Source organism: Schistocerca serialis, chromosome 4 (genome assembly GCF_023864345.2).
Source record: "Schistocerca serialis cubense isolate TAMUIC-IGC-003099 chromosome 4, iqSchSeri2.2, whole genome shotgun sequence".
NCBI lineage: Eukaryota > Metazoa > Arthropoda > Insecta > Orthoptera > Acrididae > Schistocerca > Schistocerca serialis.
The window spans coordinates 151,065,785-151,079,176 of NC_064641.1; the positions used below are offsets into that span (position 1 = coordinate 151,065,785).

The 13,392-nt window shown below is 35.0% G+C and overlaps 1 non-coding gene across 1 annotated transcript; it reads right to left on the minus strand.

The window, feature by feature from the left end:
• Nucleotides 1-11,589: 11,589 nt before the first annotated feature.
• On the minus strand, nt 11,590-11,664 carry Trnas-uga (transfer RNA serine (anticodon UGA)). The gene has a single exon. It is a non-coding gene; the product is annotated as a tRNA-Ser (tRNA).
• Nucleotides 11,665-13,392: the final 1,728 nt, after the last annotated feature.

Below are 13,392 nucleotides of genomic sequence, written 5' to 3' on the forward strand. Positions count from 1 at the left end.
GGAAGTATACCTCTAAACAGTAATGTTTCTTTCACATTTCAATAATTGTCACTTTGTTGATATGTACAAGATACGAGAGCATGCCTTGCTTCTATTCTCAGTGCACACTTTCATGGGATAACGAAGAACACATAGTTACGTTTTTTCCAAACGTGAACACTGTATATGTTGTGCATATGAAAATGTAACGAACAAGAAATAGTGTCAGTAAGCTAACAAGCATTGATTCTGGAGTTCCAGCTTCATTTCTATCCATACAAAGACGGTGAAAGTGACATTACATGGATTACGAAAGCTTGCTTTTCCAGTCACTTCCTTTTCTTCTTGGTTATTGGAGATACATCAACAAAAACAGAGTTCCATTAATGTGGGAAAATGTGTTCTATTACTAGCACAAACACGCATTAAAGAACAGATGAACGTTCGAAATTACCTTCTTGACACTATGTTATTCATGTAACCAATGTAATTGTTAGTATTTAAAACTGCATTTGGGCCACGCGACACAAATAACGAACAAGAAGCAGTCGTAAACAGTAGTCTGCCAATCACAAGGGTGGTTTGAAAAGTTTTCAGAACGGAATAGAAAAAAATTACTTACATCACTGAAACTTTTTTTATTTTTCAATGTAGTCTCAGTCTAATGATTTGGTAGGTTTTGGCTCATTACCTCAGTTTTGGCTCATCTCGGAGTTCTCCTCGATTTTGCCAAAAACTTCGCCATTTAGCCAAAACCTACCAAATCATTCTACTATATTTCCAGAAATTTAGGTCTAAATCCCCCATTTGCAGTTAAAAGAATATATTTTGTACAAAGATCCATGTAAGAAAAATTAATTTTATTTTTTTATTTTTTATAAAAGGTGTATGTAAGAAAACGATTAGTGGATGTAAGAAAATAAATGGCACATGTAAGAAAATGAATAAATTAATTAAGAATCAAGACCATGTTAATCCAAAATAGTGTAAATCATTTGAAAATTTTGGTAGGACTAAGGGGAAAAAATTTAACATTGTGAATTCTATATCATGAAGTTCAATATTTTTATTATTGAGTTTCTTCATCCCCTTATATTTCAATTTCATCTGTCTATCTTCAAAACACTGAACATACCAGTCAGTAATTAATTTATAATATCTACCTGGTAAAAAAAAATTTAAAATTATTATTAAGCTCTATACAAGTTTTTTCTCCATATGTAGTATTTACATATTCACATCCAGTAACATCATATAGAATGTTTACCTCTAGCTCACTTAGATTTTTAAGATTTTTAATCTCTTTTGGCGAATTTATATTGTTGAGCTTCTTGATTGGAGTCTCCATTTATATAGAAAAAAATTTTATTTTGATTTTTTTATAATTTGTAATGTCCATAGGGTAGTGTATCTATGTTATTTTTCAAAACATATCTTTTGTCATGAGGGCGCAATGCTTTCTTGCTTACTTCAACTCTGTAAATTTCATATCTGTCACTTGGAATCAGCTTAATACTTCTATACTGTTCTCTACTGTTAAACAAACAATCTTTGTAAACTTCTAAGCTTATTCTGTTTTTAACAACACATTTCTTAATGCTTTTAGATTGTTCTGTATTTTATCACCAACTTTACAAGCATACATTTTTGCTCTTAAACTGCAGAATTCTTCGATTATTTTCGCATTACATTCATCTTTCATTTTTCCTAAAACTTTCTTGTTTACTTGTAGAATTCCATAAATATTACCTGTTGGATAATCACTTGTAATAAAGTAATCAATCGCGGTTTTCTTTCTTCATAAAATTCTTCAGTCTGTACACTGTAGATACAACCATGTGTATCTTGATAACACAACTCCATATTTTCTCAATATTTCGGTTTCATTACTCTATAGTGAGAATCATACATCAGTTCTTTAGATAAATCAAGTATGCTCATTCTGACATAGACAGGCTTATTAAATGTGATTTTCGTCTTTTTCATATGAATGGCCACAAGATGTTCACAAAAAATAGTTCTTCCTTTAAAGTTTGAGTTTGCTTTAAGATCATCACATTTTTCTCCATCTGAAACTAAGATTGTGTCCACTCTGTTTCTTATGTTTTCCACCATCTTATCAAACAGAATTGTTCATTAATTTGTAGAATTTTTTTTCAAAATGATTTTTGGCTTTAGTTCTCATTTGTTTATTGAAGTCTATATATTTCAACCAATTTTATTGCTTAAATTTTAAAACTCTGTATTTTTGTGAGTTTCATTCCAAGAGACAGACACTGTTTGGGGTTTCTACAATAAACTATGTAATTATGCTTGTCAAGCAGAGTAGTCAACAACTTGCTTTCTTTAGTGTTAAGCACAATTTTCTTTTCAGGTGCAAGTGGTAAATCTTGATGTAAATCATGTAATTCTTTTGGATACTCTACTTCAAAAATATATCAGTTTATAGCAGTATCAGACATATCACTTATTCTTTTACAATAGAAAGAATCTGGTTCACGCTATTCAAATCCTCAATATGCTAATTATTGACTCATACTGTGACCATATAAACTGTTAGCATCTAAACAAGCTAAATAATTTGATACCTTAGTAACATCATAATTACTCAGATATTTGTTGTTTGCCTTTACACATCTCTTGCAAGATTGTGATATTCCTCCTCTTAGTCCTTTTTCAACCATCAGAATCATATCATAATCATTTTGAGTCATTTTCAACATCACAAACCAAGACAAACCAGGAGCTGAAAAATACCAAGAAGGATCTTGTATACAGGTTTTTCTAAAATTTTCAAACATATCACCAAATAACAAAACATCAGTTTTCAGATACAAATAATGATGTTCACCAAGATTTTTCATATTGAATTTTTTCCAAACCAATTTTCCCTGTTTGTAATCTCCATCACTAATTTCACAGTCATTCAGTTTATTATAAAATTCTTCTTTTGCTGGTAACTGTGTCTCTTCAAATTTCTTCCAAGAATCCATGTAATCATATGGAGAGACACCTCTTCTCATCACTAAATTGAATAACTCTTCTGAAGAGAAAAATTTCCTAATGTCCTTCATTTGTCGTCTCTTTAAATTTGAGGAAAGTTCGTCAAGTGAAGTAGCCATAAATTTAAATGTATCAATGAATATCATTTTCAAACTTTCTGTCCTTTTACCAAAACTAATATATCTGTCTTTATTCTTGGGTATTAAATCTATCTCTTTCTTATCATAGCCAAGTTCTTTCACAAACAAATGAGAATCATATCCAGATAAATTATGTAAATAAATTGGTAGAAAGCATGAATGTTTCAAGTTTAAATTACATTTATTGCATCATGGATTTATATATTTTCCAGTCAAATGATCGTGATGTTGAACCTTTTTATTTTTCTGTAAGTAATGACATTTACACAGTGTACGAAGTTTAGATTTGTTGTGTCTTGATTGTTCTTCAGGTGTTAATGGTCTTATTTCTTTAATTTCAGAATAAATTCTTCCAATTTCTTCAGCTTCTTGTTTGATAAATTCTATAAATTTTTTATGGCAGTTTGGACCCCTCTAAACAACAGGATCTTCATAATGCCCATTTATATATTAAATGTAGTAACATAATCCACTTTGTTCATATTGTTGATATTTCATTGTATATGAATTTTCTAGATTTGGTTGACAGTTGTCGAGCTTCAATAGTAACCTTACAAAATCAGCATAAATAAGAAATGGAACTTTTTGTGTATGTTGATAGTTTTTAAAATTAATGTATAGCCCTTTTCCTTGGCATTTCTACTTTTAATGGTTTTTTCGTCGAACAACTTGGTGTTCATCATCTAGTTTTTCTGTACTAGTGAAGTGAAACAAACACATATCACAAATAAACTTTACTCCTTCACATTTATTAATTTGACTCGATACAAGCCTAGATAAATTTATGATATGACAATAGTGTGAATTACTTCCTTCCTTGAAATAAACGAGATTTACATGTTTCTGTTTCTTACATTTCGTAATTTTTAATTGATACACTTGATATGACCTCAGATGTTAAGTCCCATAGTGCTCAGAGCCATTTGAACCATTTTTTGAACTACTTAATCTCTAACAGTTTTCTTGTCTCTTGGTTTCTGAAATAAATTATTGTAAAAGGGGAATAGTTTTTCTTCATTAGTTCTAGTTTTTGGTTTTGTAAACACATCAGTAGAAATTGGTAATATTTTTTTCAATGGTTTAGCTTCAGTTATTTGTTTTGGAAACACATCGGTAGAAAATGGAAATATTTCTTTCAATGGTTTATCTGCTTTAGTTTTGAAAATTTCTTCATCATTGTCAGTGTTATGATAAGGTAATTTTTTCCAAAGATTGGTATTAAGGGGGAACCCACTTTCAGTGTGTGATGTCTAGCAATAAGTGCAATTAGGTCAGCTTTCCTTAATTTACTATACCCTCCTAATTTCTTTCTCTTACAGTAATCACGAAGTAATACAACTGTGAAGTTCTCCATTTGGCCTCTCCAATAGTTGTGAAGTTTAGCAACTCCATTTGGCCCTTCTATTTATAGGAAATAAGAAATATTAGCTTTGTAAAAAAAAGGTCAGATTTCCAAAATTGAACGCATCTGCTTTGTTATTTAAGAGATATTTAAAATTAAGTACAACATTATTTTTCTTTCTTATTCTTCATATATTCTAAAGTACACTTCTTACATTTATTACCATGTTTATCTTTATGTGAAGGATTTATGTAAAAACAATTCAAATTTTTAATCTCTCAACAACCTTTACATTTCTTTGTAGATGAGTCAGTGTCCTGCTTCTCAACATTTTGCGTTGACAGTAATATTTTCGAATGTTCTTCACTTCGAATCCACCATAAACGTTCTATGTGATAATATTTAGCAATATTTTTCCACATATACAAGGAATTCGACTGTCATTGTAATTTTTTTCATGATATTTATTTACATGTGGTCTACACATGTTCTGTGACCACCGTTTGTGTATTTCTGTAATGTAAAATTTTCAATTGACTTCTCAGTGTTACAATATTTGAAGAAATTGGATTTAATCAGACACAGTTTCAAAAGGCAGCTTTCAGCTGTCAGTGACTCAATTTAAATAGAAAATAATTTATTAGATTTGTGGGAAAGATATATTTTTCTAATTTTTCCAATGCATCTTTCAAAATAGCTATTAGTTCAGGATCTAAAGCAGATAGTTTATTACAATCAATACCAAATAAAGATAAATCAGTTGTACCAGGTCTAAGTACATTTTTTGTAAATTCACTGTATTCATAGAATGTGTCATACTTAAAAAATGCAATAATCCATTAACATATCTAAATGACGAATTTATTCCGGTAGGTAAGCCAGGAAATTGTCTAGTTATAATTCCTTGTAATTAAATGTAAAATTATATTCATCTAATTCTACATAGAAAAGTTCATTAAAGAATAAAAATGTTCTACCTGAATAAGTGTTAACTACTCCATTTAGCAAAAAGTTTGTGCATAATCCTGTAGTAGATATTGAGTTTGGATATCCCAGAATTAACTTTAATGTGTGTAGATTCATCACATATACCGTATTGTCAACAAATAAAGTAACTGTGCCACTTCATATTTGATATATGCCATTTATTTTATGGAAACTTTGAGGTAAGAATGTTAACCAACTGGTTATCAATTGCAGCTTATTATCACCTATTGAGATCCAATTCTTATGAAAATACTATAAAACCCCATTTACAAAAGTAAGTGATTGAACTTTTTCATTTGACATAACGACTCAATTCATTCATTTGGTATGGAAGGTTGTGTTGAGGATGGCTTAAGTGCTATACTTGGTTGCATTATTATTTTTTACCATAAAAACTTTGAATAGCATCAATATAATCCTGTATTATGTTAGAGTCGACACAGCTGAATAAGTAATAGCGAGTAAAACACGTTTAGTGCCAGTAACTATATTTGTACTTCCAGGTAAAATACATTGAACACAATAACTAAGGAACACTCAGTTACATACATAAAACTCAGAGCATACAACAGCAACCAGAGAGATCTATTATAATCCACATGATGTACTTTGCCATCATTTCACACGAAATATATTGTTCACACAATTCCGACACCCCCCCTTTGAACATATATTTTGTGGTTGTCCTTCACAAGATAAACCAAATAGTCCCACAGTCTTTTGAAATTTTTTTTGCACAAGGGTTTTGTCTGAAAATCAGCCAACATGTCTTCTGCTTCACAGGTATTCCACAGCGATGTTCTATCACTCTATGTGGTCTGGAATAGAATGGTGCCTTAGATCAATATGTTTTGTTCTAGCACTAGTGACATCATTTTTATCTACGTTAATGGCTCCTTTATTGTCACAGATGATCATTTATGTTCCACTATTAAATTGCGTTCTATTTCACATATTAATGTTCTTAGGCACAATGTTTCCTGTCTGGTGTAAGACAGCGCCATATACTCGGCCTCTAAGGTACTCAGTGCAACAGTTTTTTTGCTTTTGGCAGGACCATGAAATGAGGCCTCCCATTAATTTAAACCAGCAGCCATTAGTGGAGTGCCTATCTCCCAGTTCACTCCCCCAGTCTGCATCGCTGTAGCCTTCTAGTTTTGCATTACCTTCTCTATGGTTGTTTGAAGTACCTCTTAGTTATCGGAATATCCTTTTCACAGCTTTTCCTTTGGGTCTCTGCAATATCTGCTCACTGCATTAGTGGCAAAAGCAATATCAGGTCGTTACATTTGAGACAAATATAACAGACTCCCTACTGCTTATAAATATGGAACATTCTTATCACATTCCACATCTGTCTCATTTATATTTAACTTCACTCCTACTTCCATTGGAGTAGTTAGGGTTTACAATCAATCATGCCAAATTTCTTCAAGATTTTTTCTGTATATGATGATTGATTTATTCTCAGTTCTGGTCTCTCTTCATCCTTAGTAATCTGCATACCTAAATAACGTTTAACTTATCCCAAATCATGCACCTTAAACTTGGTCTGCAGCTTTGTCTTAAAAATTCTCATTTGACTTTCGTTTTCAGCCAGGATAAAGAAGTTGTTCAACCATATTGCCCTTATTACTATCCCTTCTCTTTCACTTTTATAGTATATACTGGGAGCTGCCTTAGATTACTTCATATTAATGTTTATTAGAGTTTTTTGTAGACATCGATTCCAGCACTGTCCACTCTGTTTAAGTCCATAAATACTTTTTTGCAAACACCAAACTTTTTCCCTTTTCGATCTGGTTTTCGTAGCTTCTCTTGGTGGAATGACACATATCTCTTCTTCCAGTTTCCCATTTAAATTTGCTGTTTTTACATCCATACCATGAATTGTTAAATTTCGTTTTGTTGCCAAGGGTAAAATATATATCAATGAGGCATACTTGACTACAGGTGAAAAAGTTTCTTTGTAATCTACCCCTTGTTTTTGTGAATATCCTTTTGTTACAAGTCATGCTTTATGGTGATGAATTTTTGGAACTCTTCAAAGTGAATACTGTCATATTTTCCCATTCAACGGTTTCGTTCTGACATACAGATTGCAGTTCTTTCTCCATTGCTTCTTTGCATTCTTGAGAGTTTGGGGCGCTCATTGCTTCTTCTGCTGTTGCTGGCTCATCATTAAAATACTGGGCTTCATACATTTCAAAATCTGGATGTTCTTTCGGTTTTGGTAAGAAGAAAGCCTTACATTGTACTCTTCATTTTGTTCATCCTAAAACTCATTGTCATCATAAATAGTCTCCATTTACCTTTGACTCTCCTCTTCCTGTTCTTCACTTTCTCTTTCTTCACATAAGGTTTCACTCTTGAACTAGGTACAGTTAACTTAGTAGTCTTGCCCTCTTCAGAGTCATTTCTATTTTAAAAGAATACTACATCCCATTTTCTAACAACCGTTTTATTCAATGGATCCATTAATCTGTAGCCCTTTGAATTCTCACAACAGCCTTCAAAAATATACTTTTCAGCTTTCAGGACCCATTTTCCTCTTAGCTGTTTTGGAATGTGTGCCATTGCATCACACCCAAAAGACCTTATATTGCTTAGGTCAGGTTTCCTTCCTACCCATATCTCATATCTCTGTAGGTGATCTATTGTTCAAATGTAAGGCCATTGATACCGCCTTTGCCCAAAATCTTTTCATAATCCAGCATCAGTTATCATGCTTCTTGCTTTTTCGACAATGGTCCTATTAGCCCTCTCAGCAACCCTATTTTGAGATGGGCTGTACCTTATAGTAGTTTGATGCCTGATTCCCATTTTTGAGAGAAGTGTCTTCAATTTCTGGTTAATATATTCTCTCCTGTTATCAGACCTGATAATCTTAATCTTCTTTCCCACTCATCTTTCGACCATATTACAATATTCCTCAAAAATGTCACTCACTTGGTCTTTGGAACTAAGAAAGTAAACATCAGTATATCTTGAATAATCATCAATAAACATAAGAAAATAACGGCTCCCATCTACGGATTCACACTCCATCAGACCACATACAACTGTATGGATTAACTGTAAGACATCTGTAGATTTCTTTTACTGGTCTTAGAAGGTAGTCTCGCTCGTTTTCCTTTTATGCATATCTCACAAGGGTCCTTGGTTACACTATAACTATGTATTCAATTCACCATATCCCTCATTAAAGAGATAGTCTTTCTATTTAGGTGTCCAAGTGTGTGGTGCCATAAAAACCTGCCACTTGATGTACTGAATGTCTAAGATTTCTATATTTACTGTTAATGGTATCCAATTTTAAAATACCCCTTTCCTAACTTACAGTAATTATAACTGCACAATTTTAGTTGATTACTCCTGCACTGTGCATGTCAAAAAGACTGTATTTCACTTCTTGACAATTTTCCCTACAGACAGTAGGTTAGTCGCAACATTTTTTACATAATGAACATCATGTGCCATAACCATATCGGATTCACCATTTTCATTTACATGCAGGTCTAGTTTCCTAGCCAAATGACGCTGAAGCTTGCTGCCATCAACAGTAGATTTTCCCATATGAGTCTTATCTTTAACATCATAAAGAAGAAATTTGTCTTTAACAATATGCACAAATACACCTGAGTCTAAAATCGATTCCACTTGACGATTACCCACATCTCAAAAAGAATAAAAACGTGCGAGTGCCTTACCTTTATTATTGGTCCATCTCTCAGAGGTGTCATCAACATACCTCTTTTGCTGGATGTCTGACCTTGGGTTTACTTTTTCTCTGCACTGTGATGCAATATGCCCCTTCTTCTGACATCTATAGAACCTCACTGATTTCTTCTTTCTGTTTTTTGAATAAAGAGCACATGAAGTTTCTTTCTCCAGTAATGACAGCCTGAAGTACTCTTTACATCCTGTAGGATTTTCACTCTACACTGTCACCCGTGATCGGTATACCTGAGCCTTCCAGCCCCATAATCATAGGCGCATACCTTTCAGGCAGTCCTGCCAACAGTAGTGTCTCTATCCATTTGTCAGTGATTTCAAACCCAATGTTTCTCAGTCGGTTCGACAGGGCTACTATTTTGTTGATGTATTTGTCTATACTTACATAACAATCCTACTACCCTTGTAAGACCTCCATCCTCAAATGCACTTCATAATTCGTCCCAGACTTCTTTTGCTGTTGCAGCTTTTTCAATGTGAACATAATTCACTGGGTCAACTAGTAATATCAACTTTGATTTTGATATACTATCCTTACCTGAATAATTCTGATCTATGGATTTCATTGTCCCATGCACCACATCTCATAGGTCATCTAAAGTCTAATCGTAAATATGCTTCTACTGCAAAATTCCACGTTACATAGATTTCACAACCCATAAGTCTCTCAATCTGCAGAACTTGGGCTGTGCTCATTTTAATGGTAACTTTGAACTTCCTTGACTAAAAGAATAATACCGAAGAATAATACAAAGGAGCTGAGTTTGTCTTGTAAGGAGAACTCATACTTCATGCAAGTGCACTACTTGGAACTTTTCCAATACTTTCTCACAATTATATTGTATATTTACTTATTCCAAATGCATCGCTGGGCCCATAACCTGTTAGAGTCGACACAGTTGAATAAATAATAGTGAGTAAAACACATATAGAGCCAGTAACTATATTTGCACTTCCAGGGAAAATACATTGAACACAACAACCAAGGAACATTCAATTACACACTTAAAACTCGAAGTACACAATAGCACCAGAGAGAGCTATTATGTTCCACATGATGCACTTTGCCACCGTTTCACACGAAATATATTGTTAACACTATTCCAACATATAAATTCTAAATGTGAACCATTATAGTAAGGATACACAATTGATTCATAAACATCTGAATGATATATACCTAATGAGTGACCAATTTCATGAACTAAAACTTCTAATAAATTTGTCAGATGTATTTTGTCAGTTTCTAAGTACCATAACTCATCTTCATCCATATGTATTTCTATTGGATAATTATTCTTATTTGGAAAAATACATGACCTAACACATTTCGTTTTACACCTAGATACTTTGGGCAACGATAACTATATATTTCATTTTTATATAATCGTCTTTTATTTGAAATTACAATATTGGGGTTATTGTTAATGAGGTGAAATTTAATATTGGTATATTTTTGCCATAAATTAAATGCTTTATCTGTTATTTCTAATACTTTCTTAGTTGCTTCTTTATGGAACCATTTTATATTCGTTTTATTCCATTTATACATACTAGTTCTATAACTACCAAACGTATCTTTTACACCAGATCTAGGGTGATTCATAAAATTTAAAGTATCTCACTTAACTCGCCAGTTATTTCAAGATTGTGTGTTAGTTGAAATAACATTAATGATTCCCAAAATACGTCATCACTCACATGAGTAAGTTATGTATCATAATGAATATTTAAGTAACCAATATCATACAATAATTTGTAGCTTCATCCTTTTCAGCAGATGATGATATTACAAACAACAGTAGTAGAAACTTCCTGGCAGATTAAAACTGTGTGCCCGACCGAGACTCTAACTCGGGACCTTTGCCATTCGCGGGCAAGTGCTCTACCAACTGAGCTACCGAAGCACGACTCACGCCCGGTACTCACAGCTTTACTTCTGCCAGTACCTCGTCTCCTACCTTCCAAACTTTACGGAAGCTCTCCTGCGAACCTTGCAGAACTAGCACTCCTGAAAGAAAGGATATTGCGGAGACATGGCAGATTTTCACTCTGCAGCGGAGTGTGCGCTGATATGAAACTTCCTGGCAGATTAAAACTGTGTGCCCGACCGAGACTCGAACTCGGGACCTTTGCCTTTCGCGGGCAAGTGCTCTACCAACTGAGCTACCGAAGCACGACTCACGCCCGGTACTCACTGCTTTACTTCTTCCAGTACCTCGTCTCCTACCTTCCAAACTTTACAGAAGCTCTCCTGCGAACCTTGCAGAACTAGCACTCCTGAAAGAAAGGATATTGCGGAGACATGGCTTAGCCACAGCCTGGGGGATGTTTCCAGAATGAGATTTTCACTCTGCAGCGGAGTGTGCGCTGATATGTAACTTCCTGGCAGATTAAAACTGTGTGCCCGACCGAGACTCGAACTCGGGACCTTTGCCTTTCACGGGCAAGTGCTCTACCAACTGAGCTACCGAAGCACGACTCACGCCCGGTACTCACAGCTTTACTTCTGCCAGTACCTCGTCTCCTACCTTCCAAAGGCAAAGGTCCCGAGTTCGAGTCTCGGTCGGGCACACAGTTTTAATCTGCTAGGAAGTTTCATATCAGCGCACACTCCGCTGCAGAGTGAAAATCTCATTCTGGAATGCTAAAGTTGTTTACAAATTCTACGTCAGTAGAAACCTACTGGTTCCAACGATATCATTATACCAGAGTAGTTTTCGTCTAGAAATGAATTGCGTTGACGTTTGATCGATCAAGAGCGGGAAAGGTAAATCTTTACGAATATATGACGAGAGGGACACGTGCTTGAGAGAGGACTTCTCTATCAATACAAGTGCTTGAGAGACGACTTTAATTTCAATCTGCTGGATAGTTTTGTTTCTCAAATCAAGAAGTGCGTTATCATACAGTAACACATGTGATGTAGTTGTATTGCTCGATTTTCTTACGCTAAGACCGAAAGGTGTCTCAGTTGTTGGCAACAAATTCCAGATGTGTTGCACACAGCCCTTGGGGCAGAATTCGTAGCCCAAAACACACTTTTGGAGCTATCAGATGTAAAATATTATGTTCATACTACTCTTTGCTCGAGTTTATATCTTTTGGAGGGGCTCAGCCTTTCATTTCTTCTTAGGAAGTTAACGATAAAGGCATCATAACACGTCACCAGTAACAGTACTGCATACGAATGCTCAATGAGCGACCTGATGACGTTCAATAATAATCACTCTGTTGATTTTTGTTGTTTGGAATTAGGGCATGCAGTACTCCTACACCAGACTTCTGAACTTTGCCTGTTGAATGCAAATGTCGCGTGATGGTAAAATGGTAATCTATCACATATATCAGTAGTCGAGACTTCCTTAATGTGGAAAATCATTCATGCCAGAACGATCTTTGTTGAAACAAGAATATCTTTTCCTGGCGTATTTTTCCCAAAAGCAGTCGCTCCACACACAATTCAAATCTTTCTAGCTGCCTCTTCTGCATTCACCCCTCTGTTATACCAAACGTAAACGTTGTGTTGCAGATGTTACACCTATTTCCACTTGCGACTCAATTTTACAATGCTTAACTGTAGTTCATGATTTCCAAGTTTGCGAAATCCATTGCTTAGCTGCCAGATGATAACTAGAACTTCAAATTCGAAAATGACAGTTGAGACACACACTGACAGCGTCGCGACGCGTTCACCTGGGGGGCGCCGGATTTCAGGCGGCGGGTGGCGTCTGGCCGGTGGCCGGTAGCCGCTGCAGCGCGAGGAAACGCTCGAGCGTAAGCTGTTATGATCGCGGCGCAGCCACGAGCTATCCTGCGGAATTGTTTCTGGAATACTTGTTATTGCTGGTGGGTAGAATGTTAAGCGAATTATCTTCGATGTTCAGTCAGACTCATAACTTTAGACCGACTGTGGTAAAAAAAAAAAAAAAAAAAAAAAAAATACAATTGGACGCGAACAGGCGACTATAAGTTCAGAACGCACGACGCTTGCCACTAGACCACGGGCTCACGTAGTCCGAAAACGTCTCGGAAGTAGATAACACTTCCTCCTGACACTTCCGCATCTTACAGTGTTGCCAGATTGTGCAGATTGCCGGACTTAGAGTTGTCAGGGGCGGTCATTTTTATTGGCCACCTTAAGCGAATGACTCGGACTTAGTCTCTGTGGCGGCCGGCCGGCGATCAGTTTTATTGTCTAAGACT